The following is a 25864-nucleotide window of genomic DNA, read 5'->3' as shown; positions in this document are numbered from 1 at the left end:
CACAGAACAATAAATACTGTATATAGTTAATTTACATATAAATATTGTTATCACTTAAATTTTTAAGTTGGTACTTAGTTTTCATAACCAAAAAAGGAGGATACCCTTCCTTTTTCACTTCAGAGATTACTGTCAATATTTTTCATTTTATTATTGTCAGAAGGAGTACACTAGGGGGAAAAATAACAAAATCAATTGGAAGATACATTAGCTAATCTTTCGGCGGCCTTCAATTACATTACATTTTCCCAGAATTTTTTTTCTAGTCTATTAGTATACACAGCAATCCCTGACAAAAATCGTTCTTAAAAGCTGTAAAGTGTGATAAAAAGGATGAAAACTATTCTTGTGCAGGCAACTTGAACCTTTGACACAAAAGCAGCTAAGATTACACATTAAAACACCAATGTCAGGTTTCGGTTCTGTCTTAAAATAAGTTTCATTTTCAAGCGCAGTCTCTAATGAATCATTCTTTATTAAGAACAGAGATAGCCGACATTTCTGAGGCTAATTGCAGCTCAACTGGCCCCTCCTTCCAACCCCCTCCTCTTCCGCTCTCCAACCCGATTTCTCATTGGCCATTAGCCAATCCATCTCTCCGTCCTGGCACGTACTTCTCACAGGAATGTGACCCCCACCCTCATCCCCCAGAAAACCCTATCTCTTGCATGCAGAAAACTAGGTAAAAGTTCATCTCAGCAATAATTCAGCGCTTCTGGTCTTCATGACAGCACTGGAAAAGAGCATAAGTCTGAGTGCTGACAACCAATAGATTAGCTTTGAAGTTTAAGCACAGATACAATATTTTAAGCAGAATCTTTAAGTTAAGATGGATTGTTAGATTGATCTTTTTCCTACTTCTTTCTGTCCTAATCTTATTTAATAGGAAAATAAATTGTACTGGAGATGTTGATTATCAGAAATGTTTAGGATAGAGAGTTGCTTACAAAAAGCAAAAATTAATTAGGTCGAATAATCAAGAACACAAATTCCAAATGCAATGTTTTAATATCTTGTGGATTATCTATGTTTGATTCTTGCATATAAGCCAAACAAGAACCAGAAAGCTCTCCTGTCTGGCAAGAATGCTGTTCTGTTAGGATATATCTAGAAAAACATGCTATATACCCATGATGGCGAAACCTATGGCAAGCGTGCCACAGGTGGCACGTGGAGCCATATCAGTGGGCACGCGAGTGATGCCCTAGCTCAGCTCCAGTGCACATGCGCACGCTGGCCAGCTGATTTTTGGGCCTTCCAGGCCCACCAGAAGTCAGGAAATGGGCCGTTTCGGGCCTCCGGGGTGGGTGGGAAAGGCTGTTTTCACCCTCCCCAGGCTCCAAGAAAGCCTCTGGAGCCTGGGGAGGGCAAAAAAACAGGCCTGCCGGGCCCACCGATAACCTTTTTGCTGTCATGTCCAAAAACGGGGGGAGCATGGGTGGGGCACTGAATTATGGGTGTGGACATGTACACACGCAACACCCCCCTGCTCCCCCTGCTTTTGGCACACGACAGCAAAAAGGTTAGCCATCACTGCTATATACCATCATGAACTGGAATATTTAATTTATTTATTGGAATCACAGACCATCCAATTCCCAAATGACTCTGGATAGCTTACATCTCAAAAGTAAAATAAAAGAAAAAAAAAATAGAAATGAACATTTGGAAAAAAATAACCCAATACACCAGGGGGAAAAAAGAGAGCACAACCTAATAGGCTCAGCAATGTCCCTAATCCTTTTTTGTTATGCATGCCTATCTACTCAGAAGTACATATTCTGAGGAAAGTACATATACAATTGCCACATAATATTAACTTTGTGCATAGTTCTTTTTTATTACAGGGGACTCACGTGAAAACTGCTGTTGATGGGTAGCATAGAAATGAATTAATAAAATAAGTATCATGCAAATGCATACATACACTATATAAAAGCATTTGATACTAGTAATGCAAGACTCATAATAGATATCACTTTTAGAGTTCCTTCTTTTGTCTTATAGAAGGCTAATCAACCTAATTAAAGCTTTGTTCATTTGGAACCTTAAATGACAATTTGCTTAACTTCATCCCACTGTAGTACTTGCATAAAGAGAATTAAATCTGATATTCTGACAGCAATTATTAAATGATCCCAACTGGCCCCAATTAAGATGCACAACTCAATGGCCTTCAAATCCAATAAAATGATGAATCTTCTCATTTGTATATCTTTCTTTACTTCGGTCTATTTCTTTAATACCAATTAACTTTATCTGGTAAGTGCAGTTGAATACTATTATGAAGATTCATGATAAGAGATATTCACCTGCAAAACCGCCTTATTCACGTATCAGGTAAGTTTTCTTGAAATCAGTTTCATTAAGTTACAACATACATCATATGAAAGATGCTAAAGGCTGTATGAGAAAAGAACAGCAAGTCAAAAGTTCTTATTTATGATTTTTAAGATCCCTTCAGTACAATGACTATATATAAAACACCATGGAATGGATAAATTCTTAACTACTGTATATAAGAACTTTTATCTTTCTTTTTTAAAAATGTCCTTTTCTTCATTTCTTCATTTTAATTGTTCTTAAACACTTAATTTGGAAAGCATAAAGTCTAGAAGTGTATGGCATCAGATGTTAGTACAAGTAGTGCTTACTTAACGGATGCAATTGGATTGACAAGTCCATTGGCAACATGGTCCTAAAGTAAAAATAATGTGATTCATGCCTGACTTATAACACCCATTTTGGCTGTGGTCATTAAGCTCAAAGTCACTAGACTAGGACTTGCTACTTCCTGCCAGCTTCCACATTGACTTTGCTTGTGGGAAGACAGATATAAAGGTTGTACATAGTGATCATGTGGCCATGGGACATTGCAACTGTTATAAATCAGTGGTGAAGTTCAATTTTTTTTACTACAGGTTCTGTGGGCGTGGCTTGGTGGGCGTAGTATGGCTTGGTGAGCATGGCTTGGTGGGCGTGACAGGGGAAGGATACTGCAAAATCTCCATTCCCACCCCACTCCAGGGGAAGGATACTGCAAAATCCCCATTCCCTCCCTACTGCTGGGGAAATAATATTGCAAAATCTCCATTCCCACCCCACTCTGGGGCCAGCCAGAAGTTCTTCGAACTTCTCAAAAAACCTGTCAGAACCTGCTGAATAGCACCCGTTATAAATGTGAACTGGTTGCCAAGTGCCCGAATCACAATCACATGACTGTGAGAATGCTGCAGTGGCAGTAAGGTTGAGGACTTTGATGGACTCATCCCATTCCTAAGAGGTCTGTAAGGGGCGTGCATAAGAGCACCAGCGTGCCTACTGTCCCTGTCCTAATGTTTCCTCTATTTGTATCTACTTTATGTATTCAATCTATGTTTATACTTATTACCTAATACATTCTTGACAAATATTTTTTTTCTTTTTTCAGTGCTGTTATAACTTCAAACATTGCTGTAAGCAAGGACTACTTACACATTTCTTTTGATCACCTGATACACTTGGTAATTCTGCAAGATTTTCCTTTTGTTGAGTAGTACTGAAAGAAAAATGGTGCAAAAATGGTGCAGTTTGACAGTAGAACCAATTATCTTTGGAAGGAATAGATTCCACTTTGCTGAATGAGTGCAAGCAGAAGCTGGATGGCACTCCACTGAGCATGCTTTAATTTGGATTTACTCTCTGAGCTGAGGATTGGATTTAATGACCTAAATTACCCTTTTCGTTATGGGATTCTGTGAAATGAGAACTACGTTAGAAACAAATCCCCAGAGGAGTGGAAAAAACATAATAAAATGTATCCTTAAATTCTATTTTTAAAATGTTTTCACACATATCCAGTATGAAGTTTGAAGCAACATTTCTACGACTTGCTTGTAATGCAGGTGTCCTTAGGATTTAGGGCTCAAAATTTATGATATGTATAAGGATATAAATGAATGAATAAATGATGAACAAATGCATTTCTCCTCCGATTTAAAGTATTTTATGGGTAGATTTGACTTTTTAAAATCTAAAGTGTAACATCAGTTAGGAATTTACCCTAAGCTTTTCCTTTGAAGTATAAACTGCATCGATTTAACCCCAGTCATTTTTTTAATACCAAGATACATTACTGAGGTAAATTTATTTCAATGTAAGTGATATTTTCTTTCTGTTCATTCTACATTGTAAAAATGTACATTATCTTTTTAAAAGATATTGTTACAATAGATATGCCTTGATCAAGGCGATAAGCAAGCTTGAATATGGTTCTTATATTACACCAAAATAATATACAGAATATAATTTAGGCATATCTTTTACTAGATTACTGTATGTAGCTCTACAGTTGCATGGCACATGTAGGCGTACATATGTATTTTCTTCAGTGCATAAATGGGAATTCAACAATCCCATTGTATTGAATAATTTTTCTTAAAGCATCAATGAGGAATTTTCCACCCCTAATTTTCTTCTTTTAGTCCCTATTATTCTCAGTCACATTGAAAAGAGAAGAAAAAGAAACCTTCTACTCATGTGTTGTATTTCTTATGGGGTCACTATTTGCTTCTGACCTCCCCCATTTTATACACTTGTGATAAGCTTGTGATTGCATAATTTTTTCATCTTTTACGAAAGTGTATTTATTTTCATCATAAATATACAGTTTCATCAACTGTTTCTATTTACTTTTAAAATTTTGCTTAGAAAAAGAAAAACACTTTGGAACACTTAAAATGCCAGCTTAGTTTTAAGTGCATTTCACTAGAACAGTGAGTTTTCTGTATTTTATTTTCTTCTTGTGAAGAAGAATTTTTTTTTTTTATCATTTTATTCCACAAACAGTTTTCTCATACATCCAGAACTTTGATTATTGGATAGATGAAAATATAACAAATAAAAATTATTATTAATTAGACAGATATGCTCTGCTTGGATCAAAAGTTGCACTAACCTCTAGAGTAGGGCTGTCCAACCTTGGGAACTTTAAGACTTGTGGACTTCAACTCACAGAGTTCTAGGTTGGGAATTCTGAGAATTGAAGTCCACAAGTCTTGAAGTTCTTAAGGTTGGACACCCCAGCTCTAGAACAATCAGTGCACTGCTTTCAGTTTGGCAAGTCATAAACTGTCCTGGCTTGGTCTAAATATATTTTTTCTGTACAGTTTCTGATTAATTCCAATAATCAAAAACTATAATAATTTTAGAACATGTTTTGCTTATGAAGGACAGTAGTTAAATTGGACTTCCCCAAGTGTGTGTGTGTGTGTGTGTGTGTGTGTGTGTGTGTGTGTGTGTGTAAAATCACTAGGGATATCAGACCAACAGAAATGCTACCATTAATCAGCACTAAAAAGACATGCAGATGTTTTTTAGTGGTTTAAGATAGAAACCGTACATTCTCGCTTCCAACATGTTTACAACAAATGTCTTCGAAGTAAATCATAATTTTTCCACACAAAAAAAGTTCATTAATACATGTGTTTGTGTGTGGGAGGGGGGGAGTTCAGAACTAGCAGCATATTATTCAATCTAGACATATAAATACTATTTTTTTAAGAAAACAATCTTATTTAACCTATCAAAGGTGTTGAATATTAGAAAACAAAACATATATTCTAGGTGATAGAGATGAAATTGCAGACCACCATTTACCGTAAGTATCACACAGCAAGCCATTTTATTTTTATGCACCTTCTACCATCTTTTTAATAAAATAGTACATGTGAATTTATAAATATAAATATAAGGCACAGTTGAGAAGAATATTCCACATTTATAAATCATATTTTCTTCTTCACTATTATCCAAAGCTCTTATTCTTTTTTAAAAAACAAAGCTGTCTTTTTTTCCAATTTCTTCCTTCTCCCCGAAAACTCAAAAATAATTTTTTTCTTATAGACTGCTTAGAGTACAATCTATTTTAGCCTATTTAACCTATTTTTGATGTTATAGTAAAACTTGAACACTAAGGATAAAAATAAAAAAAAATACTAGTGTGTCTAGGTGAGAAAAGAATCCATGTGAAAATTCTATGTATGTCATCATGATATAGTTAGATGTAATTTAAATAAAACAAGTCAATAAGTTAATATGCAAAAGATGCCCATTTAAAAAGAGATGTTTATTAAAATAATTGCTATACATCTCCAGCCTCTATTTATATTGCATGTCGATAGATGGTATTCATTTCATGAAATGAACCCCATACATTTTTTCCCTTTCCTATTTTGTCACTCATGTAACTAGATGTTCAAGTACAGCACTATTCTTGAAAATCCTGATACCAGTTGTACTTATAATAATTATTTCTATGGGAGTAAACATTCTCAATAGATAAATACAGAGGTGGGTGTCACATACTGTAACAACAGGTTCGCCCAGAACCGAAAATGTGAGCGCATTGAAAAACCGTTGGTTATATAGGACGTGATAGCACTAGGGAGGTGGGTGGGCCCAACCGCTGGTCGGAACTACCTGTTCACCCAAACCGATCTGAACCAGCCCACCACTGGGTAAGTAGCAAAAAGTAAGATCAGAAAGTAAAGGCTACATCCCTATGCACACTTATAAATAGGAGAAATATGCTCAGGCATACTTTGGAAACATGTACAGCACTGCAAAGTTATTGTTCGATCCAACTTAACTATGACCTTAAGAAACTGCTTTGAGAATATAACTCTGCTTTATTTTGCTACAACTAGAACGTTGCTTTTACTTTTGACTGAGAACCACCCAGAGTTGGTTATAAGATGGTTGGTTTGTTACATATAAAACATATATAAATGTTTCAAATAAAAAAAAATCTGAATAGTTGTATGCAAGGATGGAAAGTACTGTAATCTTTATTTATTCAAAAGATTTATATTGGATTGTTCTGAATAAGTGGGATATATATCTAGAAGCCACAATTCACCTCTGAGACACTGGCAGCGATACAATGATGTCATTGTTGGATATGGCCAAAATTTTCAGCTTGATGGAGTTGGAGAGTAAAATGGAAGCAGATGTATTTATTCTTCTGAAAGTTTAGTGCGTTCATTTCTATCCTTAAAAAAAAAAAAACAGCAAAAATCATAGTGTTAAAAAGAGCCATTCTCTTATTAATCTGAACTAATCCAGGAAATGGGTCAGTCACAATCTCAGTTATATGTTAAGATGAGAAGTTTGAACCATAAGGCCCAGTCCAATTTCCAACCATTGCTGCGCTGGGTCTCTACTGGGATCTGACCATGTATAGCTTACTTGGCTTTTTCTGAAAATGATCCATAGCAAGTGGGTAGAAATTTTTTTTATCAATACTCATATAAAAAAAGGACAAGGCTTTTTTGCATGATTGCAACCAGCATGTTGACTATTTTGACTGAAATCTTATGGACATCATTGCCTCACATCTAAACATATCAAGTTGGCAAAGGTTGCAGTGTAAGATCTATTACAAAGTTAACTGCAACTTCAATTTCATCATTAAACAAATCCTACTAGGTTAAAACAACATATTTGGTTTGATATATCACTCCTTGCTTTTTACCCAAATTGCAATTCATGTATGTTTTATGATGATTTACAAACAATAATGGTTATGTTGACACTTTAAATTTATTTATTTTAAAGAGACTGAAATAACTGATAGTAGTTTTTATTACAACCTCAACAAAAATGTAAAATGCTAAAAATCCAACCTAGCTGATACTTTTCCAAATATTGCAGCCTGTCTCCAATTAATGACAGTAGTATATAATCTAGTGTGAAATAGCTTCAGTTCTGGAATGAACTGAGAAATGTAAAGCAAAACTGACCTTGTTGCCAAGAAACCTAGTTTCTTCCCCTTGAGATTTTTTGGAAAGATACAGAAAAATTCATTTAATAATGTTATTCGATTTTACATGGAGTTCCATAACAAATGACACTAAAGAATTATTTAGCTACCTTCCTATTACTGTACTTAGTGTGCTTAACAGATCCTTTATGGAGATGTGTCTACAAATTTGCTCTTTCATCTTTTTATTGAAATATATACTTTAAAACTACCAGTCAGAAAAGGAAAAAACATATAGTATAAAAAACCTGGGATGAGATAGTACTTCATTATTCAAGAATGGTCTGCAATTTGAGCATCTTCCTGGACTCACAGATCCTGCTTGATGAGCAGGCGGCAGCTGTGGCCAAGACAGGCCTTGCACAGCTACATTTAAGCTTTCTAGATCAGGAAGCCCTTATTTTGATTAAGACCCCAGAAGTGTGCCTTCTCTGTTGTGGTGTCTGCCCTCTGGAATGGGATTCCCCCAGAGATCTGGATGTCTTCCACCCTGACTCACTCTGGAAGGCCTTAAAGACCTAGCTCTTCTTACAGGCTTTAGGCTAGGATGGTTGGAGCCCCTTGTTGGGTCCATTCCAGGAGTGAAATCCAGCAGGTTCTGACAGGTTCTGGAGAACCGGTAGTGGAAATTTTGAGTAGTTCGGAGAACTGACAAATGCCACCTCTGGCTGGCCCCAGAGTGAGGTGGGAATGGAGATTTTGCAATATCCTTCCCCCAGGAGTGGGGAGAGAATGGAGATTTTGCAGTATCCTTCCCCTGGAGTGGGGTGGGAATGGAGATTTTGCAGTATCCTTCCCCTGCCAAGCCACACCATGCCCACCAAGCCACGCCCACAGAACCGGTAGTAAAAAAATTTGGATTTCACCACTGGTCCATTAGATATTTGTTGACTAGTTTTGCCATCTCGTTTTTTTTAAATTGCATTTTCCTTTTGCTTTTAAATACCATGAGTAAGAGTAATTTGAAGTTGGATGGCATCTTAGATAAATAAATAAAATTAAGGTGCAAATCTAAACAACCATATGATCAGTTCTGTCTATCCAGTTGGACTGTATCTTACTGTACTTCTTTTAATAGCAGTCACTGATGTCTTCTACATATATTGTTCTTTTCATAGTCATTAAGGAGACTTAATGGTAATTTTGGCTTCAAAATTACATTTATGATAGTGGAATTTAACTCTGAATCCTATGCATGGGTATACAGAAATAAGTCCCATTGAAAGAAACAAAATTCATTATATAAAGTTCATATATAAAATATTAAGATCTAACTATATATTTCTTATTTAAAAATGAGCTATTTTTTATTAAATTTATGTTTTACATAGTATTAAAAAGAACATAAGCTCAGAATTGCCAAAATTAATCTATACATTCCAGTAGCTAAGTACCATAAACAGGCCTTTCATCTATATATGACATTGCTGGCAAACTAAATGCTTTTTCTACCCAGCTTCCAGTGTTGGGTTGCTCCTGGTTTGGTTCAGTTCTTGCGAACCAGTAGTAATGGTGGTGGGAAGCTCCGCCCACCCGCACTGATGTCATCACTGAAAATCTGCACATGCGCAGAAGTGCATGCACACTCCCATTGCGAACCGGTAGTAAAGGTAAGTGGAACCCACCCCTGCTCGCTTCCTACACACAACCCATGTCAACTGTGGAATAAGACTTGAGGAAATCTCTTTTTATATTTATTTATCATAATATGGCTTATAAGAGGAAAAAAATGAGAAAGAAAAAAATCCACTACAGAAGTCCATTCGCATGGAATTGGATTTAGCCATTTACTGAAGCTTAGGCAAGAGCAGATGGGGCAGTTAAGTTTAATTTCTTATTGTTTAAGTGATTTCCTAAAACCAAAAAATTCACATCGTCAGACAATATAACAGGCATGGTTAAGTGAGATGATGATAAGGAGAGAAAATGAAAATAAAAAAGACAAAACGTTAAGGATCTTCCAGCAATTTTTGCCTTGCAGTTTATTTCACATGCATTTTCATAAATACCATTTATACATATTACAGTCTTCAAATGTCTCATCTCCCTTGCACACACATGCACATGCTTATAACCTACATAATTAAACCTGTGTTAAATGTGCAAATAAAGTGAGGAATTACATACAAATGTCTTAGATGTTATTACAACTTGTTTATCAAAATAAAGTGCTCTGTAGTAATGTTTCAAATCCTACATATGCAAGGCATGATGGCTCAAGTGGTTAAAAAGCTGGGCTTGTCGGTTGGAAGGCCAAAAGTCCAAGTTTAAGACCTGAGTGTCATGCATTTTTGCTTAGCTCCTGCCCACCTAGCAGTTCAAAAGCATGCAAATGCGACTAGATAAATAGGTACAACTTCAGTGGGGAAAAAACAGTGCTCCATGATGTCAGCATGACTGCGGAAAAGTCTTTGGACAGCGCTGGCTCACTTGAAATGGAGATGTGTGCTGCCCCCTCCAGTTGGCAACAACTAGTGGAGTAAAATCCACAGAGACTCCCACCTATGCAAAGTTTATAGCTGCATTTAGACATGTGGCATATATATATTTATAGAAGGAGAAAAAATAGATTTGACAAGTCCATTCTACAGATTTTTCCATGCAGAATCTTGTCAGTGTCAATTAGAAGACTAGGCATCTTGCTTAATGAGGTGACGTTCAGCTAGACTCTGCTAATGAAAAAAAAAAAAAGGATTTTCTGATGTGATCCAATTGGCCAGGATAGGATAGGTATTGGAAGTAAAAAAATGGAACTATAGGCCTCAATTCATCTCTAATATGAAGATGTTTTTTTTAAAAAAACTTCATTTTCAGCATATTCCCCCCTCTTTTTTTTTTTTTTGCTTTAGGAACAATAAGTAAATCTATTTACATATTTTAGCAAAATAGAATACACAGTCATATTGATCCAATTACAGAATGAAGAAATGCTTTAAAGTGGTATACTCTGGTATTCAGGTGATGATTCTGTTTGAATGGTTTCATGGAAACTACCTAGCAAATTTCAGAAAATTACAACTGTGGTTCTACTTGCAGAACTGCAATTGGAAGTTACAAATGGATTTATATGTCTGTTCATTATAGTAAAACACACTGCCATATTTCTACCAACTGGAATCTAAGACCAGTTTATACAATCCAATAAATGTACATAAGAACATGGGATTAGTTCATTCAGACTGGTTTAAATACCCATGTGAGTGCTTTAGTTTGCAATCAACATAAAGATTGCAAATGGTAAACGTTTTTTTCATTCCATGAGTAACTTTTTCTCTTAGAAGTGTTGAGACAGTGAATTTTTATTTTCTGATCTGCAGTAATCTTAAGAAGTGACTCCTGAAAATGATAATTGCTACATAGCAAGGAATCAAACTATCAAACAGAATCTTAAGAAAAAGCAAAACCCCACTCTATACATCTACGTTTAGCATTATTAACAAGATAAAGTGATAGTATTTTTGCCAATGTTTCAAGACAGTATAAGGAACCACTCAACCAGGGATCCCCAACCCCTGGTCCATGGACTGGCACTGAACTGTGGCATGCCAGCAGTCGGGCCATGCAAACATGCAAAGTCCCATCTGCAGGATTCAGGCAGTATGCAAAACCACGCCCTTTCTGGTCTTCAGAAAAACCTTTCTCCGTGGAACTGGTCCCTAGTGCCCAAAAGGTTGGGGGCCGCTGCACGAAATTGTTTATCTGGATACTAAAATAAATAATTCTTTAAAGTACTACTAAACAATCACTAGGAGTTTATGAGGCTAAACTACCAGTCTTTAGTTTGAATTTATCCTCTACTATGACTTGATGTCTACGGGCAAGTGAACAATGCTTCTGCAAACTCAATATGATTTACCAGACTAAGTGATATCTTGTATTTTGAAATATTCCACAGATGACTGTGTCAGCGTAACAGTGGCCAAGCTAACAGCGGATTGGCAACCTTCCTAACAGTTTATGACAGTTCCAACTTCCAGTATGATGTATGAACTCTGGGTAACCAATTTAATACAAAAGGATTTAATTGGGGAGCTGTAAATGTTGACTGAAAAGATAAGTGTTGTTTAAAAAATGGAAAATAAATGAAGAAAGTTGTTCTTTTTGCAGAGGCAAATTGAGCCTAGCAAGTTATTTTAGAAAACCAATTATGCAAGAAAGAATTTAGTTTCTTATTGCCTCTTTCATCATCATCATCATGAAACACATTTTTCTCTAAAGAATCAGAATAGCATCAATTATCCTTCTATGTTCCTTTTATTCTTATAAGTCGCCTGCAAGATAGAATAGCTTGAAAGACAAGGTAAAAAGTAGCCAATGGTCACACTATTAATACTGCTTTTAAGACAGAGTTCAAGGCTTGAACTGACATCTAATGCTCACAAAAGCTGGGTTTATGAATGCAGGCAATTTGCGTCCATTCTCTCTGTTAGACAGATTTAGATTCTGTTTTGCTAGTCTTGTTTTCACTTACATTGTTTTTATATTATATACCATCCAGTGTTAAAATGCAATCAGGCAGCCTTATAATTTTAAAATGTGGATATTTGCAAGACTTCTTCTAGTGGGGCTTTTATTGTACAATAACCCTGACTTATTCACAGAACTTTTACATGAGGTAAACGTTCCATTTGAATCATTATTTTTCATTTAAAATATAGTCGTGATTTTTTGTTGTTTCTACTTCTTTTCTTTCCACAAAAATTAGCAAAATAGAATAGCCTTTTACTGGTAATGCCAAAAGCCTCTGCCTGGAAGAATCAGGATACTTTTATCTGAGATACTAGAATGCATTTCCAGGCATAATAGCCAATATTGTTCTAGACAGAGTAAAATGTTGACTTAAAAGAAGACAATTACCATGCTTACCTTCAAAATGACTGGGAAATATTTACTGCAAATCACATGTAAGTGAATGGCAAAATATTAGTCTAAGCCCTGTAGCAATGGCTTTTTTTTTTTTTAACTCTTCCGGACTCTATCTGAGGGAAATGAGAGACCTTTTATCTGTTGTATCTCTTACAAATAGAAACTGTTTCTAACTTTGAATGTTTTTCTTTCTTAATGTTCCTATTCTTATTTATAACTGAAATGCTATTTTGAAATGTTTTACATCTCTTTCATAGTTTTTAAGTTGTTTTGTCAGCTTTTGTTTTAAAAATGATTATCTTAAGGTATTTTATACTATAACATATCTACATAACCTGTTATGCCATAATAGATGACCAAGACATTTACAAAGAACAGACACTAAAATAGGCAAAGAAAGTAAAAAGAAAAGACTCTGTAATCCGTTTTACACTGTTTCTAACCACTTCAAGGGCAAATCCACTTCCAAGGCTGAGATTCAAACAACTGTTGCCAATTGCTGACATTTTGATTATTTAATGTTGCTGCCAGTGATAACATTTCTGTTTTATTGACCTGATCCTAAAAAAAATCACCTTTCAAAACATTGCGAGATATTAAGCAACTAGAATCTAAAACAACATCTTGCATTTTTAGTGCCCTAGAACTGCCAAGATGTTTAGGCCAGATGAATAAACATTTAAACATTACTAACATGCTCTTTGAGGGAGATGGTGGTTCAGAACTATGAAAAATAAATAAATAAAAATAAAGATATTTAGCATGGTTCGAGATACTGCATTTTTCTCTATCGGAAATTTGATTAGTTACCAACATATTTGTTATGAAGAACACAGCCAAAGAAAGCTTTTATAACATAAAAAGAGACTGATAGAAGTATAACTTGCATTTATGCCAGGTATTATAAAGCAAATATTGAAATAATACTGTATCTTTGGCACCAGCATTGATATCTCATTTCATGCCAATTTCTACTGGGACAAAGGACTATGTCCTCATATTTATTATTTTTAAATATATTGAGGACAGGAAAGAATATTGTTAATGTATTTCTTTATTTATATTAAATTGTCCAGAAAAATATTTCCAAGAACAAAATCATTGAGTTACTACCAACCTTTTCATTATTGCAACAGACCACACATGTGGCTATACGTAAAAATAATTGCATTATTTTTAAGACTCACAACGCCCACAATAATGTGGTATAAAAGAACCAGCATGGTGGTTAAGGTGTTCGATTGGCAACAGAGTGCAGTTTACCTTAGGCATGGAAACTCACTCCTGCCAACCTACCCAGCAGGTGTAATTGTGCTGCTGTGTATGCTGCCTTGAACTCTTGAACAAAATACAGATAGAAATCTAAAAAATAATAAAATGCCATCACCTTGTGATACAATGAGTGGCCTATAAATTTTATAGTACATGTTCACTTAAAGTCATAAAACTGACAGAGTATTATGTATATACTGTGTTTCCCTGAAAATAAGACCCAATTGGAAAATAAGCCCTAGCATGATTTTTCAAGATGCTCATAATATAAGCCCTACCCCCAAAATAAGCCCCAGTTAAGATTGTCAGCCAGACGGACTCATTTAGTACTACATTTCCCCAAAATAAGACCTAATGCGTCTTTTGGAACAAAAAATAATATAAGACTCAGTCTTATTTTCTGGGAAACACGGTGTGTGTATGTGTGTGTGTGTTTGTGTGGATGTGTTCTTTAATATTTCATTGCATTTAATATATACGAAATATTAAAGAATGAGCGATCTCTTTCCTGATAATAAATTCCTGTGGACAATATTGTTACATATGACAGTGGTAATATATTCAGACAAATTCATGAAAAATATTATGGATGATAGGCTTTCTTCCTTTTTAATCATCTTGAAAATGAACATACATGGAAAAGCTCACATAAATGCTGATGAAACTAAACCTAATGCATGTCTTTCAATCTTAAAACCTTAAGATAGTTTGAAGCCAGGTTCCTTGAAAAACAATTTCTTCCTATACTTTATCATCCAAGGTGGCTTTTTTATTAGATTTTTATCCTGCCATTATTACTTTTATAAGGAACTCAAGGTGGCAAACATATATAATACTCCTTCCTCCTCCTATTTTCTCCACAACAGCAACCCTGTAAGGTGGGATGGCCTGAGAAAAAGTGACTGGTCCAAAGTTTTGCAGCTAGTTTTTCATGCCTAAACAGGGACAAGAACTGGGTTCTAGGTCAGCACCTTAACCACTACATCAAACTGGTTCTAAATTCCAAATATCCTCATAAACTAGAGAAATTTCAACTTGTGCCATGCAGAGAAATATCTTGCAATTTTTCCACCAGTTTCCCATTCAGTCTGATGAGACTTTGCTAAAGAATTTTTCCCCAAAAGACAAAAGAAGAGCCTGTAGTACAGTGGACTAAAACACTGTTATTAACAGATTAACATCTGCTGCTTGCAATTACTGCAAGTTCAAATCTCACCAGGCTCAAGGTTGACTCAGCCTTCCATCCTTTCTAAGGTAGGTAAAATGAGGACCCAGATTGTGGGGGCAATAAGCTGACTTTGTATAAATATACAAAAGTATGAAGGCTATTGCTTAACGCCTTGTAAGCCGCCCTGAGTCTCCTGAGAAGGACGGCATATAAATTAAAGCAAAAAAAAAAAAAAAAACCCCATTCAGAAAACTCTCACAGTGTTCTTAAGCATATTTACTTAAGAATGCAATGCTGCAGTCCCCCTAATGTCTATCCTTCAATTAAATGCCAAGGGACAATATCATGAATGAATTCTTATTGGACTTTTCCCACTGTTACTGTACTGTTACTGTAAGAAGAGACCAGCTTTTGGCAAATTGCTGTAAACCTCCCATCCAATTTTTCTTCTCCTAAATCTGGCAAAGGATTCTAAAAATTCTGCCCATTTCTAATTCCAGGAGATGACTACTTAATAGATCTCGTAGCAAAAGCAGTCACTTGTGAAATTATCTCTCCTTGGAGAGGTTTACCTGATGTCTGCTTTGTAGTTGTTTCTGGTGGCAGAAGTTCATCTTTTGAAATTTTCTCTAGTTTGTAAGAACCCGGCTATAGACTCAGCAGGTATGGCTTTTAAACATTAAAGTATTGTCTTATACTGATACTACTATTTCTTTTCAGTTCTCTCTCTGTGCGTCCGTGCGTGTGCATGCGTGTGAAAAGCAAAACACAGATTTTTTTTTTTACTTTGGACATGACCAGTACGCTCCCACAGAGAGGGACTCCTCAGGGTGCCGTCAGCCAGGTAATGTCGGCTGGCGACCCCCAGGGGGAGGGTCTTCTCTGTGGCAGCTCCTGCACTCTGGAACGATTTGCCCCCAGAGATAAGAAGGATATCAGATCTCCGGATCTTTTGCCGTGCCCTGAAAACTTTTCTTTTCCATCAAGCAGGGCTGGCGTGACCCCCCCCCCCCACTTTTTTTAGTTTTTTAGTTGTTTGGCTTTTAATCTGTCAATGGGTTTTAATTTGAATTGTTTTAAATTTGGGCCAAAGTATATAATTCTTTTAATAATTTTAAATTTTGTATTGTTATGTGTTTTAGTTCTGGCTGTGCACCGCCATGAGTCCACTAGGAGAAGGGCGGTATACAAATTGAATAGAATAAATAAAATAAAAAATAATGAACTACAGAACTGATAAATGATAAATGCTAGAATCTCAATATTCAAGGCACAATATCGCAGAGCATTGCGTCCTGAATTTGTCTCATTCAGTTCCGTTCAGTTCCATGGAATTACTATACCATATTTTTAAAAAACCAGTTTTATAAACAGTCCTGCATGGCTAAGATACTGAAAGCTTCACTTCATATACCAATAAAAACGTATATAGGTAACAGGAGACAACACATTCTAACAATGCCCTTACTAATAAACCTAACATATGTTTTGGACATCTTCTTAAGAGTATCCTTTGAATAAAATACATTACTAAGGGCTAAAATTCATTTTCAGGAACAGTTGCTGATTATGACCACATAGTCTGAGATGATGATGATAAATCCTCTTAATTGGATTAGAGCATTAAAGCTTGATTCTGACTTTTGCACTCATGCACATGTACTTTAGTGTGACTCTCACTCAGACGTCTAGGCAATAACATATGTGACTGTGTTGCCCAGCACTTGGAGAAATATGATGTACATAAGGTGTATATTATTGTTTCCTCCTTTTCATATGTGGTATCAAAGCAAATAGCTGAAATAAAATAAAATGCCTTTGTATTAAGAGACCATGATTGAAATAGGATTAGAACCAGATTTAAAACTTCCCTGGACTGCAGCACTCACTATATAGGCCTGTCTTTCTGCACATAATCTACTTTATAGAATATTGGAAAATTTGGGGTAGGAAAGAACTGTGTGTTCTGCACTGCCCAATTTTAAAAGAAAAAACTATGAAATATAAAAGTAATAATATTAAATTGAAATTAAAAATACATTATTGTTGTGTGCATTTTATTTATTCGGAATGCTATAAAATATTGAATAATTGAGAAAGTGAAATAATACCAAAAAAGAAGCATGGGTTGTTCATTGATTATAGTGAGGCCTTTGATTGTGTCATTCATGTCAAGCTGTGGGATGTATTTAGAAAATTGTGAACTGCAGAACATCTCATTGCCCTCAGGACAAAAGTTATGGTATATGCAAGTCAGGAATTCACAGAGAGAACTTCGTGAAACAGACTGGCTCCAGGTTGGCAAATGTGTGAGGTAAGGCTGCATATTTCTCCCTTGTTTACTCAATTTACATGCTTCATGTATATTAAGGTAAACTGAATTAAAAGAAGATGAATATGGTTTTAAAACTAGAGGCAGAAACATCAGTAACTTGTGCTATGCTGATGACAATTGGTTTCTGGCAACGTGCTTTATGATGCTCTCTTTCAAATCTTTATAAAGGCCCAATGGATGCAAGAAATATATGCAAACAAACATGATAATGACTATGTATTTTAGCTCATCTGGTGAATGATCTACCACAGCTTTCCAACTTTCTGGCTAAAATTATGGAGGATGCAGTCATCTACATCTGGCTGGATAAGACTGATTCATTTAAGCTGACACTGCTGAATGAAATGTTGAGAGAAAACAAGGTGGCAGGGTGGAAGTTTGTGTCCTAAGTGATGATGTTCCAAAATTGTTTGAGGTTTCAGTGTTTTGCAGACATTTGGATTCAATGCGTTTGTGGACTACCAAATCCATTTACAGTTAGTCATTAAATCCATATACATAGCTAAGAAGGATAATGTTCATATACACCAAATCAGAAGAGAAGAGTGTATATCTTTATTGATATGAATGCAGAGATGATATACTATCCCAGCAAAGAAAAGTATTTCAGGAGTCCATAAAGAGAAAGCCATTAAATTAAAAATGCACCATGTTTTGTCTGGATGCTTAGTAAGAGGACTTGGAATGATTTATCAAGAAATGTATACCTATCTGATATAACCACTGCCTGATTTAATGTCAATCTTAAAAACATTACAGTGCATGGGAATCTATAACCTGACCTTCAGCTTTAAGAAATAGAATGAAAAAGTATGTTCATTGTCCAGTCAGTGTATCTTGACCCAAAACTTTTTTAAAGCCACACATACCAGTAACAGAAATTGAGAATACTTTCACATACAGACATACAACAATATATTTACATCAGCTTCTTCAGTTTTTTCCAATGACTAAGTTTAAATTTATGTCATTTACAACAAACATCCTTGGACTAATACAACAGAGAGCTTATTCATATTATTCTAATTTTACATTATAGCAATTATTGCATGACAAGTGATTGCCATTTTTTCCCCACAATGTGACTTCCATTAAGGCATGGAGGAGGTGGGATGAAGCTCTACCAATTTGGATAATTTTTTAAATTAGAAAATCTTTTTCAGCATCATACTTCTATAGTTTTTCAGTTACATCTCATGTCAAAAGCTCTCACAATCGATGGGTATTTTGATTGGTTAGGCATGAAGCTACTGTACCTTTCTTTTCTAACTATAGATAAGAAAAACAGTGTGTTTTGCTTTGCTGAAGTTCTTGACTTTACAACCACAGATATTGCACAAATACTTCAACTATCTTTAAATCAGAAAATCCTTGAGAAAAGCAGTATGTTCAGTTAGAAAATTAGCTTTGTTTTTAAAAAATAAAATAAAAATAAAAACAAGAAATACAAATATACTCTACATGAGACAGAACTACTATAAAGCATCTGAAGTAATGCATGCATATTAGCCTTGTACTGTTCTAGTATGTGTGTAGTTGTACCAGGTAGTCCTTGATTTACAACCATTTGTTTAGTGATCATTCAAAGTTACAGCAGCGTTGAAAATAGTGACTTACAACTGGTCCTCGCACTTACAACTGATCCTCACACTTACAACTGGTCCTCACATTTACAACTGTTACAGCATCCCCACAGTCACGTGATCAAACTTTGGGCATTTGGCAACTGTCATGTATTTATGTTGGTTGCAGCATCCCAGGATTATGTGATCAGCATTTGCAATCTTCCCAGCCAGTTTCTGACAAGCAAAAATAATGGGAGAAACTGGCTTGATTTCAGAATCTCATGATTCATTTAACTGCAGTGATCTGTTCAACAACTGTGGAAGAAAAGGTCGTCAAATCAGGTACAACTCACTTAACAACTGCCTTGCTTAGGAACATAAATTCTAGTCCCAATTGTGATTGTAAGTCAAGGACTACCTGTATGTAGCAGATTGTGAAGTCATTTGCCGTAGTGTAAAATAACAAAAAACATAATATAACCCAAATACGTGCTGTTGAAGGCCACTGTCCTGCCTTAAAATCAAAGCAGTGCTTCTAAGCATTGTAAAACTAATGATTTTAGGTTGAACAGCACTTGTTCAAGCCTGTGAGCATTTTCAACAGCCTGAAAATGACAGGGCAGCCCTTTGAGAGGGAATTAAAATAATCTTTTTCTAATTCTAAAAAAGCCATGGATAGCACTGTAAGGTCACCACAGAGCAAATAAGGACATCATTTGCAAAAGCCTTCCTCTACACCCCACCAGATGTATTGGGCTAACATAACCACTAACTGGGCCGGCTAGGACATCTAGAGCACAAACCCCCAATAACTCTGGATGCACGAAGCTCAGAAATTGAACCCTGAAGCACTTTTAAAACACTTTCAGTTCTCAGACTTATTCAGGTTAACATGGATATCAAAGGCGAAGGTTTCTTATTTTGTTTCTCTTAACATTCATTTATCAACTGATGAAGCCCTTGTTCTCCCCAAAGGCAATCTGTATCTTTGAATTGTGTCTTTATAGACTGTAGATGGAAAGGAGTAATACAAATGGAAAGTGTATGTTTCCAAGTTAACGGAGACTGACCAAACTCTCTGAAGCTTCTTTAAATAAATATATGTTTATTTAAAGAAAGAAATTATAAGGAGAAAACCAAGGAGGAAAACTGGCAGAGCAAGCTATTGTGTATAAACCAGGAGCAAATGCCACATTTGCTTACACTGATGATGTTACCTAGTTGGGTAATCAAACATCTGCAAGCAAACAATCAGGCTCAGAGAGGATGAGGATTCCACAGAAAGAAATTCTAGAAAAGATTATATAGTAAATAGATCTATATTCTTAGTTACCAGTTGACCACAAACCACCCACATGAAGAGTCGCATATATTAGGGAAATCAGTAGATGTGCAGTAAATATTCTTTAGAACTCTTCCCAGACTTGGCAATTTTAAAATATATGAACTTCAACTCCCAGAATTCTCCAACCAGCCTGAATTTAAGATGTGTTGACTACAATTCCCAAGATTTCCTAGCCAGTTAGGTAATTCTACCACTTGAAGCCCACACATTTTAAAATTGCCAAGTTTGGGAAAGAGTGGTTTGGAGCATAGAGATAAATGTAATCCTTTATTAATGTTAACATATCATACACAACTAACAAAACTCTGATCTTGAATGCCTGATTTAGAATTTTTTGTCTTAGCCAACTTGATGGCAAGACTTATACCTGCCATGCTAATTTTGGCACGGCAGCCAAGCTTCAAATAGAACTGTTATTAATTTCCTTCTTGACTTAATAAAATATTATTGGTAACATTTTGGCATGAAGATGGTTAGGGTGGTAACCTCTTAGACATGTGTTAGATTTAATTCCTTGACAAAGAATTAGATTTCTATATGCATTTTTTATTTTTCTAGGTAAATGTAGCTGATCCAAAAATTACTCATAGCTCTGATTATGATTCCGTTAGTATTAATTGCCCAAAAGTTTCTCTTACGGGCATACACACACACACACACACACACACACACACACACACACACACACACAAATAACAAATAGATCCAGTACAAAGGAATTCATATTCTGACTAAACTATCGACTGTAACCTTTTCTCCAGCTCTTCTATAAAAGGGAAACCTTCATTTCATCATTATAATTCCAAACTAACACAACAAAAAAACCAAATGACTCCAAATTCTACTTCTCATTCAGAGTATTCTTATCAGACTAATAAATATTAGTCATCCCTGTCAAAACATATTTTAATTCTACATACTATCAAGACCAATATCAAGGTAAGCAGTTTTTGTTTCTGTCAGGTGTCATGATGGGAAAAATAATCTGGGGAGCCTATATATATAGAACAATTTATTAAATCCTTTAAAACTAAAAAAGTCTACTCTTATTTCTACAGATATTTGTTATCAATAAATCAATGAAATGCAAATGCTAATGAATGAATGAAATAAAAAATTAGAGAGTCCTATATTGTCTAGATCATGGGTCAAACTCGCGATGTCATGTTGCTGTCATGTGATGTTTCATGATGCTTTACCCCTGTTGTGGTGTGGCCTGCGGGCCGCCAGTTTGACACCCCTGGTCTAGATAATGGGAGAATGTTTTAACTTCTATAATATTACAATTTATAAAACAAAAATAGTATTTAGAATTTATTGGACTCTGATACATTTGTATAGAAAACAGTTGTCAAATTTTGCTGGAGGTGCAATAAGGAAAATGCTTCTTCAGAATATGGTTTTACAATGTCTTACACTTACTAAATTTAGGGAAGAAATACTGAATTATGTAAACATATTGTGCGACAAAAGCTAAAAAAATTTAGGCAATAATATTTGTTTGAACTACATAGTACTGAAATTTGACAAGTGGACAATGTAAATAGATTCTCTGTATCCTCATTATAGCCAAAAGACTGATGATATGCAGCATTAGCCTTGATAGTACAGTGGTTTAAGCACCCTGTTATTAACACAGCTGCCTGCAATTTACTGCTGGTTCGAATCTCTCCAAGGCTCAAGGTTGACTCAGCCTTCCATCCTTTCTAAGGTAGGTGAAATGAGGACCCAGTTTGTGGGGGCAATAAGCTGACTTTGTATAAATATACAAAAGTATGAAGGCTATTGCTTAACGCATTGTAAGCCGCCCTGAGTCTCCGGAGAAGGGCGGCATATAAATCAAATTAAAAAAAAAATTAGAAAGGTAAAGACTGTTTCAATCAATGGATCAAGGATCTGATTGCACTTGCCACCTATGAACAGATTGCCTATTGATGAAGACTTAGTTTAGATAAATATAATGAAATATTTATCTATGCAATTATTATTTAATGATAGTTATTTTATTATGTAATCTTTAGTATGTCTAGTAAGTTCTGAAATTCTTGGAGACTTATGTTATAATAAGCACTCATGTTTCAATTTGTTCTCTTTTTTAAATTCATCATTACCTGTTTTCTCGCACACAGATGCACACACATATTCACACAATATTTTTTCTTATTTTAATTAATTGAAATGCAGTTGAGAAAGCTATGAACTTGCTTTCAACTGAGATGGTGAGAAGATTATTTAACCATTTCATTTCTAGTTTGTTTTGCCTTATATGGAAAGGGGTGAGAATATAACGGCATAATTGAGATAATATTCAGAGAATCACGCTGAACCCTCTGACACATACACTGATACACTCAGACAGTAAAAAAATTCAGAAGGAGTCTCAATTTTGTCACTGTGTCATTTAAAAAATCAGGAAACCTATTCACATTGCAGACTTATATGTTAGTTTTTGATCGATAAATATTTCATAAGAAACCATTTCTTGCAACATGTGCATTGGTCAAAATGAATAATGAAGTGAAAAATTCCCAAACGTAATATTGCCATATTGGTGGGGCCAGATTTGTTCCTTTCCACCAAAAACCTGCTTTTACCTGAGTCTGGCCTAGTTTCTGGTATAGGCTGTTGTACAGGAAACCAGAAGAGTCAAGAAAGGACTCCAAAGGACCAGCAGCCATGACTGGCCAAAAGGGTGGGCATGGCAGGAAATGGGTGGATGCTTCCTGACAGCAATAGCAATAGCATTCATAGTGCTTTATAGTCCTCTCTAAGCGTTTTACAGAGTCAGCATATTGCCTCCAACAATCTGGGTCCTCATTTTACCGACCTCAGAAGGCTGGAATGCTGAGTCAACCTTGAGCCTGGTGAGATTCAATCTGCCAAACTGCAGGCAGCCAGCAGTCAGCAGAAGTTGCCTGCAGTACTGGATTCTAACCACTGTGCCACCATGGATGTTTCAAGTAAAAGCAAAGAGTAAGCCAGAACCTGGCCAATGCTGAAAGAAGTGGCAAGTGGCCTCAGATATGCATATGCCCAAGGTTTTCAGGTGGGCCAAGAGACAGCAATGTATCTTGGCCAGTGGTGGAACCCAGTCCACCAAGGAAAGGTAATCTATGTTTTCTGGCAAGCAAAGTGCTCAGGAAAAGCAAATGAATATCCAGAAAACAAAAGGCATAGTAGACTGTTGGCTTATTGAGAGTGAAGGAGAGGATGAAGCAGCTTCCTTTCTCCCAAGGTGGAGGCAGTAGAGTGACGTTCTCCTATTCACTTCCCTTCCCTTTTTTCTCATAAGCCATTTGCCCCTTTTCCTTTTCTATACATTAAAGCTATAAGAAAGCTTATCAGGATATCAGATTGGAGGACCTTTTCATCACTGAATTTGAAGCCTACTCTCACAGGTCCTAGGGCAGTGATGGCTAACCTTTTCTGGACCGAGTGGCCAAAGCGCATACGCCCCCCGCATATCCCTAGCCCCCCATGCATGTGCACGTACATCCCCGCACGCAGCCTGCCACCCGTGCATGTGCGGCAGAGACCTGAAGACCAGTTGGCCAGTGGGAGGCACGCACTGGGGCAGCAGCTCACATGCCACCAGAGAGGGCACTGCGTGCCACCTCTGGCACACGTGCCATAGGTTTGCCATCACGGTCCTAAGGTGATATCATAATGGTATCAACTGGGAAGTAAATCAATGGTGCTTAGTCCAGGAAAATGACATGAAAATTGCAGCTCTAGATTTACCCTGTATGCCACTCTAGGCTTGATCTTTCTGTACAGAATTGTGTTGTAGGATTTTTCTAAAAGTTTAATATCCTTTATCTAGTTTTCCCTCCATTAGCATTAGCTTCAGAATGGAAAGAGAAATGCCACCTAAAAAAGAAAGCACCAAACTACATATAGAGAGATGCAGTGGTGGGTTTTTACTGGTTCATCCTGGTTCGGGCGAACTGGTAGTGGCGGTGGTGGGAGGCTCCGCCCACCGACCCGGACATCATCACGGCCGCTCTGTGCATGCGCAGAAGCACCGCACGCGAGCACCCCCGATTCCAAACTGGTAGCGAAGGTAAGTGGAACCCACTACTGCTGTAAAGTGTTGAGTTTACTTTATATATCCATTAACTGAACTGCACAACGTAGTTTGTATATTCTTACATGAGTCTGCTTGACAAAGGGACCTTGAAAAGGAAAAAGAGAAAGTTTCAGTGGTTGAAGTCTATAAAATGCTAAAAGAAATTATGAGATTATCCACAAGAGAGAAAATAACATTCTTTTCTAAGAACTGAAATATAACAATGTATGTAATTCAAATGAATCAAAAGGGCACTATAATGATTTTATGGAAGAAGCAAATTAGTACTGTGAAAACGTCTGGTTTGCCTCATTTAATAGTACCACTGAACATTTTTCCTGGATTATTCTGAACACTATTCCAAATTAGGAATTAAAAGAAAACCTTTTTATTTAGGAAAGAGCTACTTATATCTTATATTGATGACAGTTTTAATTATCCAATATGTTCTTTTAAGAAATTACTTAAAAAGTGATTTTTAAAAAACAAATTAAGTAGGTTTGTATAATGTGCAAATTATACAACCTAGTTTTGCAATCTGGATATAGTAACTTGATCCACTTCTAATATTTTCAAATTAAAAGTTAATATTCCTGCTGAGAGTAAGATTTGTTACATAAATTTAGAATTCTACTAGAAGAGTAAAGAACTATAAATATATCTTCAAAGAATATTTTATAAATTTCAAAGAAATATAGCCTAACTGAATTTTTTTCTGAGTTAGGGCCACTATTGGCTTTTGAATGACATATTTGGCCATTTATTCTAAAAACAAGTAGGTCTATAAGAAAGACATGACTATGGTCAATTAAATTTATTGTTATGACTATTTCCTCTCTTTTAACTATTTTTCTGTCATATTAAAAATTATAAATCAATAAGCGAATTTCAGAAAAATGAAATACCCAAGGATTATGGGAACTGCCTACAATTTCTTGGGCTGACTAAACTATTGTTCTATGTAGCCTGTTTTGTGTTTTAAATATTAACCGAGCAATTTTATATTGATCTTCTGCCAGATGAAGAGCAAGGAGGGCTCAAGATATGCACAAATGAAAGAGGCAGCAACAGCAATTTTTATACTACCACCAAGCCTACATTTTTACTTGGCAGAAAGAGGTTTATTTCTCAATAACTATGATAGGAGGCAAACATGAAAACAGTGAATATTAATGATGTACAAATCAAGATGAAAACATACAGGAGGTGGCTATTACCTACATAAAAGGTGGTACAGCATTGGTTTTACACAGGGGTGAAATTCAACAGAATTTGAATGAATGGAGAACCGGTAGCAGAAATTTTGAGTAGTTCAGAGAACCAGCAAAATACCACCTCTGGCTGGCCCCAGAATGGGGTGAGATGGAGATTTTGCAATATCCTTCACCCAGGAGTGGGGAGGGAATGGGAATTTTCCAGTATCCTTCCCCTGGAGTGAAGTGG

General features: G+C 35.9%; 1 protein-coding gene across 9 annotated transcripts in view; it reads right to left on the bottom strand.

Moving 5' to 3' along the window:
* Positions 1-25864, bottom strand: part of MEF2C (myocyte enhancer factor 2C) — a 193236-nt gene that overhangs the window by 116501 nt on the left and 50871 nt on the right. Inside the window, exon 1 of one of the 9 annotated variants that reach the window (XM_070938785.1) lies at positions 6899-6966. The exons of the other annotated variants lie outside the window; for them this stretch is intronic. The gene's annotated coding sequence lies outside the window, so the exon portion shown is untranslated. Of the gene's footprint in view, positions 1-6898; positions 6967-25864 lie in introns of those variants that run through there. 9 annotated transcript variants of the gene reach the window in all.

This window comes from Pituophis catenifer, unplaced genomic scaffold (assembly GCF_029215685.1).
Source record: "Pituophis catenifer annectens isolate HBS135680 unplaced genomic scaffold, rPitCat1.0.hap2 SCAF_2, whole genome shotgun sequence".
Taxonomy (NCBI): Eukaryota; Metazoa; Chordata; class Lepidosauria; order Squamata; family Colubridae; genus Pituophis; species Pituophis catenifer.
The sequence above is the reverse complement of the archived record's forward strand: the minus strand, read 5'-3'. Positions and strand labels throughout refer to the sequence as shown.